The sequence below is a fragment of the Pinus tabuliformis genome, chromosome 1_1 (assembly GCF_031772625.1).
Source record: "Pinus tabuliformis cultivar Carrire ecotype Pingquan chromosome 1_1, CPIR1, whole genome shotgun sequence".
Lineage (NCBI taxonomy): Eukaryota > Viridiplantae > Streptophyta > Pinopsida > Pinales > Pinaceae > Pinus > Pinus tabuliformis.
Window position 1 is genome coordinate 672,280,666 of NC_142297.1, and position 22,056 is coordinate 672,302,721.

The following is a 22,056-nucleotide window of genomic DNA, read 5'->3' on the forward strand; positions in this document are numbered from 1 at the left end:
ACACCATTTGAAAATGCTCTGCAGCCTCCGTTGGTGACTGAATCAGGGGGAGTTGACAATTTTGGCAATGAATTGCCACGGTTAGTTTATGTATCCCATGAAAAGAGGTCTGGTTTCCAACACCACAAGAAATCTGGAGAAATGAATGCATTGGTATATTCCTAGCTATGTACACATCTCTCTTTTTCTGTTGATTTCCTCATATGAAATTCATTAATTATTATGTTGATGCTGATGATTGTTATCCATTGCTCCACTTAGGTCCAAGTGTCTGTTGTCCTCACAAATGGCCTCTTTCAATTGAACCTTGATTGTGATCAATATATAAACAACATCAACGTTATTTGTGAGGCAATGTGTTTTCTAATGGATCCACTTCTTGGGAAGAAAATTTGTTATGTACAGTTTTCTCAGAGTTCGACACTTGGAGTTTTTAACTCAAGTCGGTTCACTCGTAGTGTCCATCACATACAAGTCATGAACGAGGTTGGTGGAGGTACAAACATTTGAATCCTAACAGCTAAGAAACCTGCCTGTCCAATAGAGACAGTGGTTTCCCAAGACGGCCTTTTAAACTATAATTGGCCACCTTTCCAATAATTTGTTGTTATCTCTTCACGCATTGAATGTTCGGACGTGGAGATCAAGCACAACCAGTGTCAAAAAGCATTAGATTTGGGGGCTCTTTGACTAAAGTTTGATTGGTCGACATCAAAAACATTGCTACCAACAAAGGTAAGGGGAAGAAGCCCATTAAAGCTAAAGAAAATATTGAGAAATTGATCCTAGGTGTTCACTTACACTGGAAAAATGTGGTTAGGTTCTGAAAGTGCATGTTATTTGTAAGATTGGTGTAATGAAAGGAAGGGTAAGGAGGGTATAGCCAAAATAATTGATAGGTTTCTTGGGGACACAAAATTAGGCTATACCTACCTTCAGTGACAATGGGATTCACAACCACCAAACCCAAATTTATATTTTTTAGGCACTAGCTAGAGTAGTGGATAAAACCACCAATCCTTTAGATCCTAATAGTTTCAACTTCTATATCAATCCATCACCACTTTATGTTATTTCCTTGTAGACGAAGGGATGGAACTTCTTGTCTGAAACATAAAACAAAATTTAAGGAACAGTAGCATGAGTCGAGCAGTGTTCTCTCCTGTGATGAGTTGTGGCACAAAAACCATGCATTATCTAAAGTCCCTCCTCTTGAAGGTAGAATTGGGTGAGTGATTTGCAAGTGACCTGGAAAAATTCCTCATCCTCTATCGCAAAACAGAGTATTTCTATGTTAGTCAATCAAACTCACATGGAAAATCCAATCTATGATATGTTTTATTTCTCTAAAATAAAACAAAATTAATCATAAGTTGCATTAAAGATTTGTTTTCGACTTGCATCTCAATCAGCAATATTAGGCTATATATCTCAATAAATTATTGATTTCATTGTCACATTCCAGGTACTCCTTTAAGATCAAGTTCTGAATTCTAGATTTTGTTGCTTTAAGTTCTGGCTTGAATGTGCTTTGGATCTGTTCAACACACTCACTCAATAGTTGTTGCTGAGGTAAGATTTTTCTAGCCTTCATGATGAGAACTATTGTTGAATCTATTTAGAAATGTATATCTTCTTTTATATTTTCGATCACTCTATTCCTCTCATTTCCATTCATATCTGTAAGTGGAATCTTAATATTTTTCAACTTGTGTGAAAAGGGAGGATTGAATTCAAAATTATCACTTGTAGATATTGTTGCAGTGCTACGTTCCTTCAGAAGAATCTTGTTCTTGCCACATGAAACTAAATAGAGAAGTCGAATAAGATCTTCATCTTCCAAATTTAGTTGAGATTTAATTTCTACATAGCTCAGCTTCATAGTTTCATTGAACAACAATATAAGAGTTGCTTGGTATGTTGTTACTGCCAATTCTATTACTGATGGCTCTTGGCTCTACATGGTTCATAAGGCTCACGATGTATAAGACTTTTTTCCACTGCGTTATGTATAACATTAACACACAGGTTGACTGACACGTTCCTCTACAACAAAGTCAGTTTGAATGAATGGCATCAATCTACATTGCTTCTCTGCGACATATTTTGGCACTGATGCATAGTCAATATGGAATCGATACTCCATATATATGTAATCTAACCAATAGCATCAAATGACACCATCTTATATGACCATGGAAATAACTCCTAATGAAGATTGTAATCTTACAGAGACTAGCATAAATAAACATGTTGAATTTAAGATCCATAAGGCACTGCTGAGTATTTTTTAAGTGACAAGACACCATTGTTGAGAATTCGTTGTTTATATGTAATCTAACCAATAGCATCAAATGGCATCATCTAATATGACCATGGAAAGAACTCCTAATGAAGACTTTAATCTTACAGAGACCAGCATAAATAAAATTGTTGAACTTAAGATCCACAAGGCACTATTGAGTTTTTTTTTTAAGTGACAAGACACCATTTTTGACAATTTGTTGTTTAGATTCAAGTCTAGGGCATATAGTTGGCATAGTAAGAAAATATATGTTGCTCCCTCAGAACTCACTGATACTTCTCACTGGCACTAGCTAGTAAGGTTCCTATGAAGAAGTGAAAGGAACAAATCTCTATGATACCAAAGATCATTTGACTTCACTTCTAAGGAATTTCAGACTTTTGTTGTGTCTTCAATCTCCATAATAAGTCCAGGAGTATCCACTGATCTTCATTCTCTAAAGCATTGATCTATCTCATTTGTATAATTTCCTTTGCCTATCTTTAATATCATAATCAAGGAAGAGCATATGCATGGGCAAATTGTTCTGGCAGTCAGTGATATTGTTGACATCCATTGTCTATACTATTAGCATTTCAAAATCAAAACTATCTTCTACACTTGGGGTTTCATTCGAAGCAGGGTTTCAAATCATAACCCTGCAAAAAGTTTTGAATAACAATAAGAAGATCTTCATCAAGTTTGAGCTTTATCTAGCAGCAGGGCTGCTCCATTTCAGTAGTATGAATGACTTGTTTCAAGTATGGTAATAAGGATGACCAAGAAGAACAATCTATACAGAATGGAGCTGAAGAGACACAAGAATTCAAATTTGGAGAAAATATACAACTTGTGAAAGTAGACACAGTGGCCAGCAACCAGGAACCTTCTAACATGGATACTCCATTGAAGATGCCTATGCTTATAGAAGGCCTTGATATGTCTTCTTGCTTGAATTCTTTTTTTGGTACTGGACTTTAGTGATCCATTAGATAAGCCAAATCTTATGGAGAGTAATGATGCATTATTTTGTTTAGGTATTGATGATTCTCTTCTAGAAAATAACTCAGAGATTGTTACAGAAGCTACCTACAAGCAGGAACTTTACCGATTGGATAATCCTTTGAAGATCCATGAGGTTACAGAGGGATATAATATAGCTGCGGAAAAGAATGAAGTTGAAGATGGAGCATACCAAGAAAGAATTTTTATTGTTGATGGCATAACTACTACAAGTCCAATTAGATAACAATTGTTTGATATGGAAAACAACAGAAAACGTGAGGGATTCATTGACCCTGCCAAAATTTAGGGAAACAATGGCCAGGAAGCTGGAGAGACCCAAAATTTCAAAGTTGGAGAAAATATACAGATTGTGGTGAGCAAGTAGGAACCTTCCCAATTGGATACTCCGTTGAGGATCCATGAGGTTACAGCGGGATATAATATATCAACTTGTTTAAGCACCTTATTTGGCCTGGACTCCAGTATTCCATCCAAAAATTCAGAACTTAGAAAAAGTTACAATATATCCCCTTGTTTAAGTATGAATGAATCTCTTCTAGAAGACAAGGATGTGTGCAATCAACAACTTTCCCTGGATAAGCCATTGAAGAGGCTTGAACATGCTGAGGGACCAGAATATGATACCCCATTGAAAAAGCTTGAGCTTATAGAAAATGATGTGACATCAGAGACTAAATATTTGTCACTGCATGTCCCACTTGGAGACCATGTGTCTGTCATGGAGAAGGATGCTATGGTTTTGGAAGGGACAGAGCATTTTGAAAGTATTCTCCTTACAGAAAATCCTGTAGAATCTGGAGAAGTAGCTGAAGGTTCTACTATTTTGGCTAAAGGGGATTCAAAAGAACCAAATTGTAGATAGAATACTGACTTTGAGCAATAGATTGCAAACTTTGCAATTGGACTTACAAGGACAACTTCCAGAGTCATTCTATGCTACACCTTCCAGAAGGCCGATGAATTGAAAACTTAATGGAAGCACAAAGAAAACCATAGATACCATTTCTATTTACAGGCCAAGGCAATCCATAGGAAGTGATGAGGCTATGCACAGTTCATTAAAGGAGAGTCGTGTTGTGCTGGTGGGACAACTTAGTTTATGGAAGCTATAGAATCTACACAAAGAAAATGAAACAGTAGTAAAGGATTCTGAAAAGGTAAGCTAAATTATGTATGAACTTCATATTTTTCCATATTTTATCAGATTCATCTTAAGGAACATAGTACACAGTTAGTGCACTGTATGTATGACATTTTTTCATTTTTTCTTTTCAGGAGATAAGTAAACAATTTGTTTCACAGAATATGTCACCACCTACACTGGAATAGATGATGGAATCCTTCGACACACCACTGAAGACGCTTGGAGATACTGAGGGCCATGATATATCTCCTTGCTTGTACACATTATTTGGACCAAAATGTAGTATTCCATTGACAAATTGTGAGCTTACATAAGATAATGATAAGGTTGTTACAGGCACACCATTTGAAAATGCTCTGCAGCCTTCGTTAGTGATTGAATCAGGGGGAGTTGAAAATTTTGGCAATGAATTGCCACAGTTAGTTTATGTATCCCATGAAAACAGGCCTGGTCTGTAACACCACAAGAAAGCCGGAGCAATGAATGCATTGGTATATTCCTAGATATGTACACATCTCTCATTTTCTGTTGATTTCCTCATATGAAATTCATTAATTATTATGCTGATGTTGATGATGGTTATCCATTGCTCCACTTAGGTCCGAGTGTCTGTTGTCCTCACAAATGGCATCTTTCAATTGAACCTTGATTGTGATCAATATATAAACAACATCAATGCTATTTGTGAGGCAATGTGTTTTCTAATGGATCCAGTTCTTGGGAAGAAAACTTGCTATGTACAGTTTTCTCAGAGATCGACACTTGGAGTTTTTAACTCAAGTCGGTTCACTTGCAGTGTCCATCACATACAAGTAATGAAGGAGGTTGGTGGAGGTACAAACATTTGAATCCTGACAGCTAAGAAACCTGCCTGTCCAATAGAGAAATTTGTTTCCCAAGACGGCCTTTTAAACTATAATTGGCCACCTTTCCAATAATTTGTTGTTATCTCTTCGTGCATTGAATGTTTGGACGTGGAGATCAAGTGCAACCAATTTGAAAAACCATTGGATTTGGGGGCTCTTTGACTAAAGTTTGATTGGTCGACATCAAAAACATTGCTACCAACAAAGGTAAGGGGAAGAAGCCCATTAAAGCTAAAGAAGAGATTGAGAAATTGATCCTAGGTGTTCACTTACACTGGAAAAATGTGGTTATGTTCTGAAAGTGCATGCTATTTGTAAGATTGGTGTAATGAAAGGAAGGGTAAGGAGGGTATAGCCAAAATAATTGATAGGTTTCTGGAGGACACAAAATTAGGCTATACCTACCTTCAGTGACAATGGAATTCACAACCACCAAACCCAAATTTATATTTTTTAGGCACTAGCTAGAGTAGTGGATAAAACCACCACTCCTTTAGATCCTAATAGTTTCAACTTCTATATCGATCCATCGCCACTTTATGTTATTTCCTTGTAGAGAAAGGGATGGAATTCCCTATCTGAAACATAAAACAAAATTTAAGGAACAGTAGCATGAATCGAGCAGTGTTCTCTCCTGTGATGAGTTGTGGCACAAAAACCATGCATTATCTAAAGTCCCTCCTCTTGAAGGTAGAACTGGGTGAGTGATTTGCAAGTGACCTAGAAAACTTCTTCATCTTCTATCGCAAAATAGAGTATTTCTATGTTAGTCAATCGAACTCACGTGGAAAATCCAATCTGTGGTATGTTTTATTTCTCTAAAATAAAGCAAAATTAACCATAAGTTGCATTACAGATTTGTTTTCGACTTGCATCTCAATCAGCGATATTAGGCTATATATCTCAATAAATTATTGTTTTCATTGTCACATTCCAGGTACTCCTTTGAGATCAAGTCCTGAATTCTGGATTTTATTGCTTTAAGTTCGGTCTTGAATGTGCTTTGGAGTTGTTCAACACACTCACTCAATAATTGTTGCTAAGTTAAGATTTTTCTGGCCTTCATGATGAGAACTATTGTTGAATCTATTTAGAAATGTTTGTCTTCTTTTACATTTTCGATCACTCTATTCCTCTCATTTTCATTCATATCTGTAAGTGGAATCTTAATCTTGCTCAACTTGTGCGAAAAGGGAGGATTGAATTCCAAATTATCGCTTGTAGATATTGTTGCAGTGCTAGGTTCCTTTAGAAGAATCTTGTTCTTGCCACATGAAACTAAATACAGAAGTTGAATAAGATCTTGATCTTCCAAATTTAGTTGAGATTTAATTTCTACATAGCTCAGCTTCGTAGCTTCATTGAACAGCTATAGCAGAGCTACTTGGTATGTTGTTACTGCTAATTCTATTACCGTGGTGTCAAATTTAGAGATGATGTCATAGATTCCATTGCTCTCCAAGAGTGTTGAGGTTTGATATAAATCATTGATCATTTTACAGACCATGGATGTAGTACTATTTCTGCAGGACGCGATATCAATTATATTTCATCTGATAAAGAAACAATAAGTGACTTACAAACCACAAATAAATAAGTACTTCCTGCAATTTATGGAAATTGTCAGCCAAACATAAACGGGAATTATAGTATGCTTAGTTTTCTATCATTCAGTGCATCACCTTTTTGCAAAACAAAGGGTTGGCCTTCAATATGTTTAGAAAAACAACTCCTGATCACCCAGTATTGGACCATGAATATTTGGTGCAAACTACTCAATACACAGTGGAGAGTAGATAAGAAAACCTGCCCTAGTGAGGTCATGCTCCCCACTAGCTACAGAGGCTCAAGTTCCCCATGCATGTGAATCAGCAACGACTGAATCAGATTGCAACCCATAACACCATTAATGGGCTATTGACACCCACAACCAGTGGAACAAATTCTTAATAATCCATATAGATAAGATATGCATAACAACTAGCATTGTGTTGGGCAACTCCAATACCAACATCATTGGCATAGCTGGATACCAACATCATTGGTAGGGATGGAGAGAGGAAATTTTGTAACCCTAGAAACGATTGTAAAATATTACAAAATATATATGTTTAACTGTAGGCAAAGACACAACTGTGTCATTTCAGCATCAAGATCCAAACATTAATTCAAGTCACAATGGGCAGATATTACAGCATTAAGGTTTTTACATGGCTAGATTTCCTAGGAATTCTAATGCAGATAATAAACTCATATAAGTTTCATGTAATTTTAAATACCGCAACAATGATTTGACCAAAATAAACTTGTTGTGAAAACAAACCAATATACCACTTCAAAATAAGCTTAAGTCTGTTATTAAGCACAAATAAAAACTTACAAATTCCTTTGGGAAATCTATGGGAGAGTGCTTGTTCCTCCCAACCAATACGTAGGCATCACCAACTCCTCTCGAGCATAGACTTCTTCCTTCTAGGAACAACACCTTCTTATTCCCTTAGTAATATTTTATAAATTTTTACTAGTAGATTTTTCTTAGCAACTTCTTTTAGGGTTTGCCTTTTACCAGGCTTTTTCTTTTAACTAGGATGGGTGATGCTAGGGCATTATTAGAAATTAAATTTTTATTAAACTAGAAATGATATTTTTATCAAATTATAGATTAGATTTCTATCTAATTTTTAATTGGTAAAGATCTACTTCTTTTCTTTTAACTAGGATGGGTGATGCCACGACATCATTTTTATCTAATTTCTAATTAGATTGTTATCAAATTAGAAATTAGATTTTTATCAAATTTCTAATTAAAAATTAGATTTGTCTCAAATTTCTAATTAAAAATTAGCAAAGATTGCAGCAGTCAAAGCTGATCTAGCACTTAGATCTAGTCCAATTTACAACAACAAGAAGATTGACTGAAAAACTTGAGAATCTTGAGAAACAATTGCCATCTAAAAAGAAAGAAAGATTTTTAGAAGAAGAAATAGATGAGGATGAATTCATCGAAAGAGAGTTCGATTCAATGTTCAAACCGTTACAGATTTTCGTATCTCCAGGTATGAATCAAATTGATGCTCTCAAGAAGAAGATCACAGATTTGGAATCTTCAATTCATCATACAAGGTCAGAAATGATACAGTTGTCATCCAAGCTTCAATTTCTTATTTCTGATTATGATGATTGTAATTCTAGATTAACAAGTTTACTGATGAAAAATGTTCGAGTTATTGAAGAGATATCCCCAAAGAAAAATGTTGAGCTTTTTAATGTTATGGGCATTGGAGATAGAGTGGTTATTCCAATAAGAATTAAAGTCCCTAGCATTAAACCTTATACTTTGGATGCTCAAATAGATTCTGGTGCTATCAGTAGCTACTACAAATAAAAATCCATTCCACATTATTATTGGCAGCCTACTAAACTCCAATCCAGGGCTATCCCTGGTGATTTAATGGAAATAGGTCACGTAGCTCCTGAATTTCCCATTTTCTTGAATGATGTACAGGTTTTTGTCACTTTGTATAGTTTTGATACTGGTGTTGACATTTTGTTAAGACAAGATTTTCTGAAGAAATATTTACCAGTCACTTTTGGGCAAGATTACGTTATATTCTCCACCACTGTTGGTCCTATCACAGTCCCTGCTTCCAGTGACTACAAAATCAATGTGCAACCTGAAGATGAGGATCCTCTCCAGTATAGTCTACAAGATCTGACCAAGATTAATAAGATTTTCAAAAATGCAGAGTTACATGGTCCCAAGACTTTGCAACATATTTCTGATAGGCTTCGTGCAGATTATACTTCCACTAGGCCAGATGCCTTTTGGGTACGGGAAAAGTATTTTTTGCACTACCTTACAAAGAAGGATATGTTCCTGGGCCACAAAAAGCTAGTGCAAATCATATGAGTCCGAAAGAGCAAGAATTGTGAAAAGCAGAAACTGAACAGCTGTTAGAACAAAAGCTTATTGAACGTTGTAAGAGCCCTTGGGCTTGCCCTGCTTTTTATGTCAATAAGCACAGTGAGCAGAAAAGAGGTAAGAAAAGACTTGTGATTAATTATAAATCATTGAATGATGCTCTTCTTCCTATTCGATATCCTCTACCTAACAAGGAATTGTTACTTGCTAAGATTGCTAATGCTAATGCGTTTAGCAAGTTTTATCTTAAAAGTGGATTTTGGCAGATTGGTATTATTCCTGCTGACAGATATAAAACAGCTTTCATTGTTCCTCATGGCCAATATTAATGGACTGTGATGCCCTTTGGTCTAAAAAAAAGCTCCATCTGAATTCCAAAAAAGAATGGAAGAAATTTTTGGTGGGGTAGAGTACATTATTATATATATTGATGATTTGCTTGTATTTAGTAGAGATGTAAATATGCACAAGGTCCATTTAGAACAGTTCTACCAACTCGTATATAAGCATGGCTTGGTACTTTCAGATACAGAGGAAAAATTTCAAATTGGGAAAGTCAAGATTGACTACTTGGGCTTACACATAGAAAAAGGACATGTAGAACTTCAGCCACATGTGCTAACCCATCTATTGAAATTTCCTGATATTATTACTGATGTGAAAACACTGCAGAGATTTCTTGGATGTCTGAATTACATAAGGAATTTTTATGCTAAGCAATCAGAAGACACAAAGATACTGTTGAACAGACTAAAGAAGAAAGTTGTCAGTTGGACAGATGAGATGACAGCAGCAGTAATTAGTATTAAGAGTAAGCTTAATGATTTGCCAAAACTTAAGCTTCCTAATACTAATCTTCCTTTTATACTTGAGACAGATGCTTCTGATCACACTTGGGCTGCAGTTTTGTTACAAAAGCATGGAAGAAAAGAACTGGTTTGTGCCTATTCCTCAGGATCTTTTGATGATACAAAGAAAAAGTATCCTTCATCTCATAAGGAAATACTTGCAGTAAAGAGAGGAATAAAGAGATTTCACTTGTTCTTGAAAAGTGTTAAATTTATTGTCAGAACAGACTTAAAGCATATGAAACAGATGCTAGCAAACAAAAGATTGTTAGAACAAGGCAGTACTAGAGTGCTGAGGTGGGCACTATGGATTGAGAGTTTTGATTTTGATATTGTTTACAAGTCTGGTGCAGAAAATTATCTTGTTGACATGCTTACCAAAGAAGGTGCTCAAGAAATCAAAGAGATCAAGATGTTTAGACCGCTTCACCAGCATGAAGCTTCTACAAGTCATTCCAGTCATGTCAAGTCTAGCAGAGTCACATATGTCACAGTCTGTAGTAACTGTCATTATGATTTTTGTCTAGAATATCTTTCAAAACAGTTCCTAATCTTAACATTATGCCTTAGACAGATCATTTTGCAAAAATGGTTTGACTCTGAAGAGTCTAGATGGTCATATACAAAAGAGTTACCATATAAGATTAGGCCATGGCGTGTTTATTATGCATTGTCTAGAGAACTAGATCCTGTTTATTTTGGATGCATTCAAAATACTAACTGGACATGGTCAGACTATTTATCTATTCATCAGAGAGCTAGGATACATGGTTCGGTTAAGGTCATATTTTATGCAGCAGCTATAGACCCTGCTAACAATTGGTGGAGTCCATGGTTTAAGCTATTTATGTTTAGGTATTTGCCCAGAGCTAAAAATATTTTTGATACGACTTTTGCTGAGTTTGTCAGAATTCTCCATTGGGAAATGCATGTAGCTGTCCAGAATGATTATGTCATAGAGTTTGAGTTCATCCACCGCCACACAATCGTCATTACAAATGAAGAAGATGAGTCCTTTAAGCTTTCCGTCAGATTTAGAGGATTGATATCAGTGGACGAGCAAGACAGGCCTCCATTCATGTACACATTTCCATTCTTTTGTTGTACCAGAGATGTCGCACCATATTGGCTAGATGAATCTATACCATACGAAGTGCTTGCCCCAAATAATGAAGAACAAATTAATGAATTAATAGAACTTGACCAAACCAGACATGGTCATATTGATCCAGCTATCCCAGATACTCATGCACATGATTATGATGATAGAGCTAAGAGTGATTGATTGAAAGGATCACTCAGATGATATCCTTCCATATCCTGCTTTATTTGTACATATATTGTTTTCTGGTTTCCGTGGGATTTAGTCCGAATAAAATCTCCACTATGTAATTACTTTTGTAAAAGAGCCGATGTCCTAGATTCCGACCATCTTTTCGTTTTTAGATATATCATGATTCGGTCCCCATATGGCCTAACCTCCAAGGGACGAGATAACAAGTGGTTGTCCCCACTTGCCCGAATTGTTAGAACTTTTCATTACTTTTTGTACAAGGTCCTTTCATGATAGACATCTTGCACGATGTTCTAGCCAAAAGTTTGATTCTTTTGGTTTCAAGTTCCCGGTAAAAGTTTTCACATGACCTGCTAGGATATTATAAATACATACATTGTAAGTTCATTTGGACAAGGAGTTTTTGAGAGTTTTGGAGAGTCTGAGAAGTTTGAATCTGAGTGAAGTCTCCCTGTTATCTTGTCCCTTGGAGGCTAGGCCATATGGGGACCGAATCATGATATATCTAAAAACGAAAATATGGCCGGAATCTAGGACATCGGCTCTTTTACAAAAGTAATTCCACAGTGGAGATTTTATTCGGACTAAATCCCATGGAAACCATAAAACAATATATGTACAAATAAAGCAAGATATGGAAGGATACCATTTGAGTGATCCTTTCAATCAATCACTGTTAGCTCTGTCATCATAATCATGTGCATGAGTATCTCGGATAGCTGGATCAATATGACCAAGTCTGGTTTGGTCAAGTTCTATTAATTCATTAATTTGTTCTTCATTATTTGGAGCAAGCACTTCGTATGGTATAGATTCATCTAGCCAATATGGTGTGGCATCTCTGGTACAACAAAAGAATGGAAATGTGTACATGAATGGAGGCCTGTCTTGCTCATCCACTGATATCAATCCTCTAAATCTGACGGAAATCTTAAAGGACCCATCATCTTCATTTGGAATGACGATTGTGTGGCAGTGGATGAACTCAAACTCTATGACATAATCATTCTGGACAACTACATGCATTTCCCAATGGAGAATTCTGACAAACTCAACAAACGTCGTATCAAAAATAGTTTTAGCTATGGGCAAATACCTAAACATAAATAGCTTAAACCATGGACTCCACCAATTGTTAGCAGGGTCTATAGTTGTTGCATAAAATATGACCTTAACCGAACCATGTATCCTAGCTCTCTGATGAATAGAGAAATAGTCTGACCATGTCCAATCAGTGTTTTGAATGCATCCAAATAAACAGGATCTGGTTCTCTAGAAAATGCATAATAAACATGCCATGGCCTAATCCTATATGGTAACTCTTTTGTATATGACCATCTAGACTCTTAAGAGTCAAACCATTTTTGCAAAATGATCTATCTAAGGCATAAAGGTAAGATTAGGAACTGTTTTGAAAGACATTCTAGACAAAACTCATAATGATAGTTACTATAGACTGTGACATACGTGACTCTGCTAGACTTCACATGACTGCACTGACTTGTAGAAGCTTCATGCTGGTGAAGCGGTCTGAACATCTTGATCTCTTTGATTTCTTGAGCACCTTCTCTGGTAATTATGTCAGCAAGATAATTTTCTGCACCAAACTTGTAAACAATATCAAAATCAAAACCCTCAAGCCATAGTGCCCACCTCAGCACTCTAGTACTGCCTTGTTCTAACAATATTTTGTTTGCCAGCATCTGTTTCATATGCTTTAAGTCTGTTCTGACAATAATTTTAACACTTTTCAAGAACAAGTGAAATCTCTTTATTCCTCTCTTTGCTGCAAGTATTTCCTTATGAGATGAAGGATACTTTTTCTCTATATAATCAAAAGATCCTGAGGAATAGGCACAAACCAGTTCTTTTCTTCCATGCTTTTGTAACAAAACGATAGCCCAAGTAAAAGCATCTGTCTCAAGTATAAAAGGAAGATTAGTATCGGGAAGCTTAAGTTTTGGCAAATCATTAAGCTTACTCTTAATACTAATTACTGTTGTTGTCATCTCACCTGTCCTACTAACAGCTTTCTTCTTTAGTCTGTTCAACAGTATCTTTGTGTCTTCTAATTGCTTAGCATAAAAATTTATTATGTAATTCAAACATACAAGAAATCTCTGCAGTGTTTTCACATCAGTAATAATATCAGGAAATTTCAATAGATGGGTTAGCACATGTGGCTAAAGTTCTACATGTCCTTTTTCTATGTGTAAGCCCAAGTAGTCAATCTTGACTTTCCCAATTTTAAATTTTTCCTCTGCATCTGAAAGTACCAAGCTATTCTTATATACAAGTTGGTAGAACTGTTCTGAATGGACCTTGTGCATATTTACATCTCTACTAAATACAAGCAAGTCTTCAATATATAATAATGTACTCTACCCCACCAAAAATGTCTTCCATTCTTTTTTGGAATTCAGATGGAGAATTTTTCATACCAAAGGGCATCACAGTCCATTGATATTGGCCATGAGGAACAGCGAAACTTTTTTTATATCTGTCAGTAGGAATAATACCAATCTGCCAAAATCCACTTTTAAGATCAAACTTGCTAAACACATTAACATTAGCAATCTTAGCAAGTAACAATTCCTTGTTAGGCATAGGATTGTTGGCATTATGTTTCTGGTATAGCTATATGTTACAGATGTTGTACTTGATGGCAACTCCCGTGGCAAGGCTCTCATTTTGTTGAAAATTAAGAAGGACGCAGGAAAGCAGTTCAGAAGGTGCGTACCCGCAGGTACACCATGCAGGGACTGCGTCCAGGTACGTAGGGCAGCCGTTCAGGAGGTGCGTCCCCCCAGTGCACACATTTCAAAGCAGAGAAAAGCACACATGGGGTTTCTTATGTTTTACTCTTGGTATTTAGCCGACGGTTTTGGGTTATTATGGTGTCGGCTCGTGGTATTGTTCCATGATTTTAGGAGGAGCTTGCCTATATAAAGCAAAGGAGATCATTTGGCTTGAGTATGTTTTGGGTTGAATATCTTATGAGGGCTAGATCTGGTCTAGATCTAAACAAGGTGAATCTACTGATGGACCGAGATATCTTCGGCGCATGTTCAGATCTGTAGATCTGACTATCTGGGTTACTTCTGAAGTCTTGAAATCATCTATGCCCGGAGGTACGCAGGTGCAGTAAGGGTTCAGGTGCGCCGGGACGCAGGCGCAGAAGGGTTCAGGTGCGCCGGGATGCAGGCGCAGAAGGGTTCAGGTGCGCCGGGACGCAGGCGCAGAAGGGTTCAGGTGCGTCGGGACGCAGGCAGTTCAATAGACTCAGAGCGACGGACGCAGGCTAGCAGTTGAGCAGGGTGCGTCTGGGACGCAGGCTAGCAGTTGAGCAGGGTGCATCCGGGAAGCAGGCAAGCAGTGGAGCAAGGTGCTTCCTTCTCTTAAAATATTTTTTTATCACTGTTGTGTTCTGGGTTTGGTCCTATTACTGTTGATCTAGTTACTACAGTTGATTGGGTGATTCTTTCATACTTGATGATCAATTGATGCTTATGGATCCAGTTTGAAAATTTATGAAAAGTGGTCCTTGTAAGAAAAGAAGTAGGGGGTTGTAACTCCCTTCCAGGAGAGACTGGAAAACGAGAGAGAGTTGTAGCTCTCTGCAGGTTTCAGCCTGCGTACTGGTAAAGGACTGCACCAGTACAAAACCATTGTAAAAGGAGTTTCTAATTTGAAAGAAGATAGAGACATATTGCAGCAGGTGGTTTTCACCCACATTGGGTTTCCACCTTACATCTTGTGTTCCTTGGTGTGACTATCTGTTTTCTTTTGTTCATGCTCATTATTTTATGGTACTGACATGCAAAGATAATTCAAAGAACAAATAAAGGAGATTTATTAAAAAGTATTATATAATACTGATTCACCCCCCTCTCAGTATTATTTCCAACAATTGGTATCAGAGCAGGTCCTTCAGAGAAGCTTGATCGCTTGAAGGTAGATCGTTCATCATGAGCAACTACGAAAGAGAAGCATCAATCAGGCCACCGGTTTTTGATGGGACAAACTTCAATTATTGGAAGGTAAGAGTTACTGCCTATGTTCAATCTCTTGGTACAGAAGTTTGGGACATCGTAGAGACAGGCTACGCTTTTCCTTCAGCTACTCCTACAGATGCAGCCGAGAAAAAGAAGTATGAAACAAATGCGAAAGTCATCAGTACTCTATTAGGATGCATATCTCAATCAGAATTCATGAAGGTAATGCACTATAAATCTGCAAAAGAGATATGGGACAAAATTGTCACAAGCTATGAGGGAGATTTCATGTCACCAGACATCATGCATGCAGTTGGAATAGTTGGAAGATTTCAGGCAAATCCGAAAGAGACTCATCTTCAGGCAGTGAAGAGAATTTTCAAATATCTTCAAGGGACTCAAAATTATGGCTTATGGTATCCTAGAGATACAGATCTTACACTTCATGCTTATACAGATGCAGATTGGGCCGGAAGCGTGGATGACAGGAAAAGCACAAGTGGTGGTGCGTTCTTTATGGGTTCCAGACTGGTATCTTGGTTCAGCAAGAAACAGAGTTCAATTGCCTTGTCTACAGCTGAAGCGGAATATGTTGCTGCTGCATCTTGTTGCACCCAACTCCTTTGGATGATGCAGACTTTGCAGGATTTTCAAATCACTTGTACACCACCAATCCCCATCTTATGTGACAACACAAGTGCAATCAGCATCTCAAAGAATCCTGTTATCCATTCAAAAACCAAGCACATACCAATCAAGTACCATTTTCTCCGAGAACAAGTACTTGAACAGAAGGTCAAATTGGATTATGTTCCTTCTAAGGAACAAGTTGCTAATATTTTCACCAAACCATTGCCCAGGGACACTTTTGAATACCTCAGGCAAAAGCTGGGGGTTGTTGATGCATCATCTTATTGTTGAACCTTTTCTGATTGATGGCACAGGTTCAAGGGGAGCATATAATGCATTGTTGGCATTATGAAGGATGGTCAGAAGGAGATCTTGGAAATAGCTGCAATATGTCTCTATCTCTTTCATGGTGGATTATGGTTCTTTGTTGCAGATCTGGTTCATTTTCAGGAGGAGCATGATCTTAGGGGGAGCATACCCCTTTGCCCTTGATGTCAAAGGGGGAGAATGAAGCTGAAGTTTGTGAGGTTGCCATCAAGTCCAAAGGGGGAGATTGTTGGCATTATGTTTCTGGTATAGTTATATGTTACAGATGTTGTACTTGATGGCAACTCCCATGGCAAGGCTCTCATTTTGTTGAAAATTAAGAAGGACGCAGGAAAGCAGTTCAGAAGGTGCGTACCCGTAGGTACACCATGCAGGGACTGCGTCCAGGTATGCAGGGCAGCCGTTCAGGAGGTGCGTCCCCCCAGTGCACACATTTCAAGGCAGAGAAAAGCACACATGGGGTTTCTTATGTTTTACTCTTGGTATTTAGCCGACGGTTTTGGGTTATTATGATGTCGGCTCGTGGTATTGTTCCATGATTTTAGGAGGAGCTTGCCTATATAAAGCAAAGGAGATCATTTGGCTTGAGTATGTTTTGGGTTGAATATCTTATGAGGGCTAGATCTGGTCTAGATCTGAACAAGGCGAATCTACTGATGGACCGAGATCTCTTCGGCGCATGTTCAGATCTGTAGATCTGACTATCTGGGTTACTTCTGAAGTCTTGAAATCATCTATTCCCGGAGGTACGCAGGTGCAGTAAGGGTTCAGGTGCGCCGGGACGCATGCGCAGAAGGGTTCAGGTGCGCCGGGACGCAGGCGCAGAAGGGTTCAGGTGCGCTGAGACACAGGCACAGAAGGGTTCAGGTGTGTCGGGACGCAGGCAGTTCAATAGACTCAGAGCGAGGGACGCAGGCTAGCAGTTGAGCAGGGTGCGTCCAGGACGCAGGCTAGCAGTTGAGCAGGGTGCGTCCGGGAAGCAGGCAAGCAGTGGAGCAGGGTGCTTCCTTCTCTTAAAATCTTTGTTTATCACTGTTGTGTTCTGGGTTTGGTCCTATTACTGTTGATCTAGTTACTACAGTTGATTGGGTGATTCTTTCATACTTGATGATCAATTGATACTTATGGATCCAATTTGAAATTTTATGAAAAGTGGTCCTTGTAAGAAAAGAAGTAGGGGGTTGTAACTCCCTTCCAGGAGAGACTGGAAAACGAGAGAGAGTTGTAGCTCTCTGCAGGTTGCAACCTGCGTACTGGTAAAGGAATGCACCAGTACAAAACCATTGTAAAAGGAGTTTCTAATTTGAAAGAAGATAGAGACATATTGCAGCAGGTGGTTTTCACCCACATTGGGTTTCCACCTTACATCTTGTGTTCCTTGGTGTGACTATCTGTTTTCTTTTGTTCATGCTCATTATTTTGTGGTACTAACATGCAAAGATAATTCCAAGAACAAATAAAGGAGATTTATTAAAAAGTATTATATAATATTGATTCACCCCCCTCTCAGTATTATTTCCAACAAGGATGTCGAATAGGAAGAAGAGCATCATTCAATGCTTTATAATTAATCACAAGTCTTTTCTTACCTCTTTTCTGCTCACTGTGCTTATTGACATAAAAAGCAGGGCAAGCCCAAGGGCTCTTACAGGGTTTAATAAGCTTCTGTTCTAACAGTTGTTCAATTTCTTCTTTGCACAATTCTTGCTCTTTTGGACTCATATGATTTGCACTAGCTTTTTTTGGCCTAGGAACATATCCTTCTTTGTAAGGTAGTGCAACAAAATACTTTTCCCACACCCAAAAGGCATCTGGCCTACTGGAAGTACAATCTGCACAAAGCCTATCAGAAATTTGTCGCAAAGTCTTGGGACCATGTAACTCTGCATTTTTGACAATCTTATTAATATTGGTCAGATCTTGTAGACTATACTGGAGAGGATCCTCATCTTCAGGCTGCACATTGATTTTGTATTCACTGGAAGCAGCGACTGTGATAGGACCAACAGTGATGGAGAATATAACATAATCTTGCCCAAAAGTGACTGGAAAATATTTCTTCAAGAAATCTTGTCCTAACAAAATGTCAGCACCAGTATCAAAACTATACAAAGTGACAAAAACCTGTACATCATTCAAGAAAATGGGAGATTCAGGAGCTATGTGACTTATTTCCATTAAATCACCAGTGATAGCCCTGAATTGGAGTTTAGTAGGTTGCCAATAATAATGTGGAATGGCTTTCTATTTGCAGCAACTACTCATAGCACCAAAATCTATTTGAGCATCCAAAGTATAAGGTTTAATGCTAGGGACTTTAATTCTTATTGGAATAACCACTCTATCTCCAATGCCCATAACATTAAACAGCTCAACATTTTTCTTTGGGGATATCTCTTCAATAACTGGAGCATTTTTCATCAGTAAACTTGTTAATTTAGAATTACAATCATCATAATCAGAAATAAGCAATTGAAGCTTGGATGACAACTGTATCATTTCTGACCTTGTATGATGAATTGAAGATTCCAAATGTGTGATCTTCTTCTTGAGAGCATCAATTTGATTCATACCTGGAGAGACGGAAATCTGCAATGGTTTGAACATTGAATTGAACTCTCTTTCGATGAATTCATCCTCGTCTCTTTCTTCTTCTGAAAATCTTTCTTTCTTTTTAGATGGCAGTTGTTTCTCAAGATTCTCAAGTTTTTCAGTCAATCTTCTTCTTACTGTAAACTGGACTGGATCTAAGTATGCTAGATCAGCTTTGACTGCTACAATCTTTGCTTGTATATCTCCTGAAGATTTTAAACTAAACATTTTAATATCAGGAATGAATGTTTCATCAGAATCAGATGATTATAAATCAATTGTTAATTTCCTGATTTTAGGAATTTCATTATCTGAAGATTCTTTGAAGAACTTCAAACTTCAAAATATTCTCCATCAGAGTGAGATATGAGATCCCAATCTTGTGGATCGTGGATTGTAGAAAAGATATTCATTATCTTCATCTGCTTCTTATCTTTTCTTTCTCTACAAGTGTTAGCATAATGACCTTCTTTACCACAAATAAAACACAACTTTTTTAGAAGGTTTTGATATTTTCCTAAATACTACCCTTCTTCCTTTAAATGATCTTTTGGAGGGAAAGTACTTTTTCTTTTTAGGAAAGTATTTATCAGTCTTGCAAGAGCAAGACTTGTCAAACTTTGTCTTTTTAGAAACCTTTCTTTCGCTTTTCTTATGACAACAAAAATTATAGGTTTCTTTGAAATTATTGCAAAGTTTTGTGCTAAAGTGCATCTGTTTGGAAAATTTCTTCTTAGCTTTGCTTTCTACACATTCTTTCTGCAAAATTGTGACAATCATTTGATGAATAGCTGCAAATGATTGTCCTTCCAAATTCACTTTATGATCTGCTATGTACTGATTAATGAGATTAGGAATTTTACCAAGCATAGACTGAATGTAATACCTTAGATAGGAAACATTATGTGGATCACTAGCCTGATATAGAAGTTTCTGCATAACACAAAAATAATCTTGCAAATAATCAATGTTGCATAACTTCTGGGAGAGAAATAGTTGTGAATGATGGGCTTATTCTTCAGGGACTAATCCAACAAATTCATGTTTTAAAGCTTCAAACAGTGCTCTTAATGGATCAATACTATGTTCAACTATTTGATCTTTCCCTTCTTCTGCAAGCCTTTCCCACCATTGCTTTAGTATGCCAGTAAAAGACCATACAATTTGAGTGACTATATCAGACCATGGTGCTTTGGTTTCAGCTTTTCTCTGTAGTGCCCAAGCATGGACATTATGCAATACAGCGATCACTTCATTATAATCAAGGCAATCAATATTTACTAACAATGAATTTCCATAGCCTCTGGAAGCAGGATTGTCAAATCTTACAGGTGTAGATTGTAGATTTTCAATATATCTACTAAATGGGCTTGATGTTGATGCTTCATGTGCAGAGGTATCCCCAGCACCTCTTTTTCCTTTGTTAGAATAGAAAAAGGAATCACTTCTATCTCTTTTAGAACTTGGTTCACCTTGTGATTGTTCACCAATTACTCCTGACATAGCCATTATTGTAGGAGTAGATGATTGGCCATTTTGTTTTATTAAAGAAATAAGGGTGACATAGTTCTTTGGAAATCTTATACTTTCAACAGAAGGAAGATCAGCTAGTCTATTCTTCATCAACTCTATCTTTTCTCTATCTATATTGATTCCTTTCTGGATTTTCTCAAGTCTGACTTTATCTATATTCTCTACCCCCTAAAAAAATATACTTCGATTCATCAGAACTGGAGGAGAATTTCAACTTTGAACTTGAAACATCTACTTTTCTATAATGAGGTGGAGAATCAGGAGTGGGGAGTGCATCTTTAAGATGTTCCAAAGACTTGGAGATGATACCCATATTTGACTGAATATTATTTAACTTTTATGTGTGTGTATCTTGGGTTCCCAATGTCTCAATATAACCAGTATGCATCTTTTTAATGTGTTCTTTAATTTCTAAAACATCTCAGGCTATATCATCAATATTCTGAATCATACAAACTATTTGGTAGTTTGTATAATTATGCAGCTTTTCATTTTCGTTCTGATCTGGATCAGAAGTTGCTCTCATAGATAACCATTGGAATTCTACTTTCTTTGTTCCATTGCTAAATGTCCTTCTAGAATTTCCAGATTCTAAATATCTTTCTAGTATTTTTGCAGTGACTTCTGACTGAGCTCTAGGAAGTGAGAAACTTTTAATATCAGGTATAAAGACTTCAGAGCTAGGGGAATCATCAATCTAGAATGTAGAAGATGAAGATGGAATGCAGAACTGACAATCATCAGGTTTATGAGAGGTAGACTTTCTATGATCCTCTCTTGGAGCAGAATGTCTTGATGATAAACTTTTGGGAACAGAGGGTATATGTGGATTCCTACCACCCAAAATTGTAGAACTAGGGAAGGATGACATAGATCTAGTAAGTGAAGGAGAGGTAAATTTAAGACCAGAGGATCCGTCAGGATGTTGGATGAGAGACAATTGCTAAGGAACTTTAGATGTTTGCAGTTGAGGATATTTCTGTGAAAGTGGAATATAAGTACTATTCCATTCATCCGGAAGAGTACATTCTGCAAAACCAATCTGTAAGGGAGCAGTGCTACTAGGGCCAACAATAACACCTTCTTTTAAAGCTCTACCAGCTAACTTTGGATTGAGATGAGGCATGGAGGTAGAGACAATTCTCAGGCATATAGAAGCATGGAGCTAAGCAATCTGTGACTGTGGAGCAGCATTAAAACCATAAAATTGAATATAAGCATTCAAGAATTCATTGATATAAGGGTCTGTCAGTGAAACTTGATATCTGGGGATAACTGATTACCAGACAGGGCTATTATTGAGGGGACTTTGGAATCCTGCCAATAAAGTTTCGTTGAAGTTATTCATTCTGGTATCAAGGACACATGTCAAGCATGAAGTATTTAGACCAAGATGGACTAGTGGATTAATTCTAAATTGTATGATACCTATATGGATATATCTATAACCATTTTCTAAACCCCATTTGATATTTTCTAGTTGTATCAGTGGGATTTGATATACGAACTAGCCAGTGGTAATAAGAATATTCACATATGTAACTCTAAATAACTGAGCAGCTCGAAACTGGAAAACGGGCATTTTATAAAGCTTA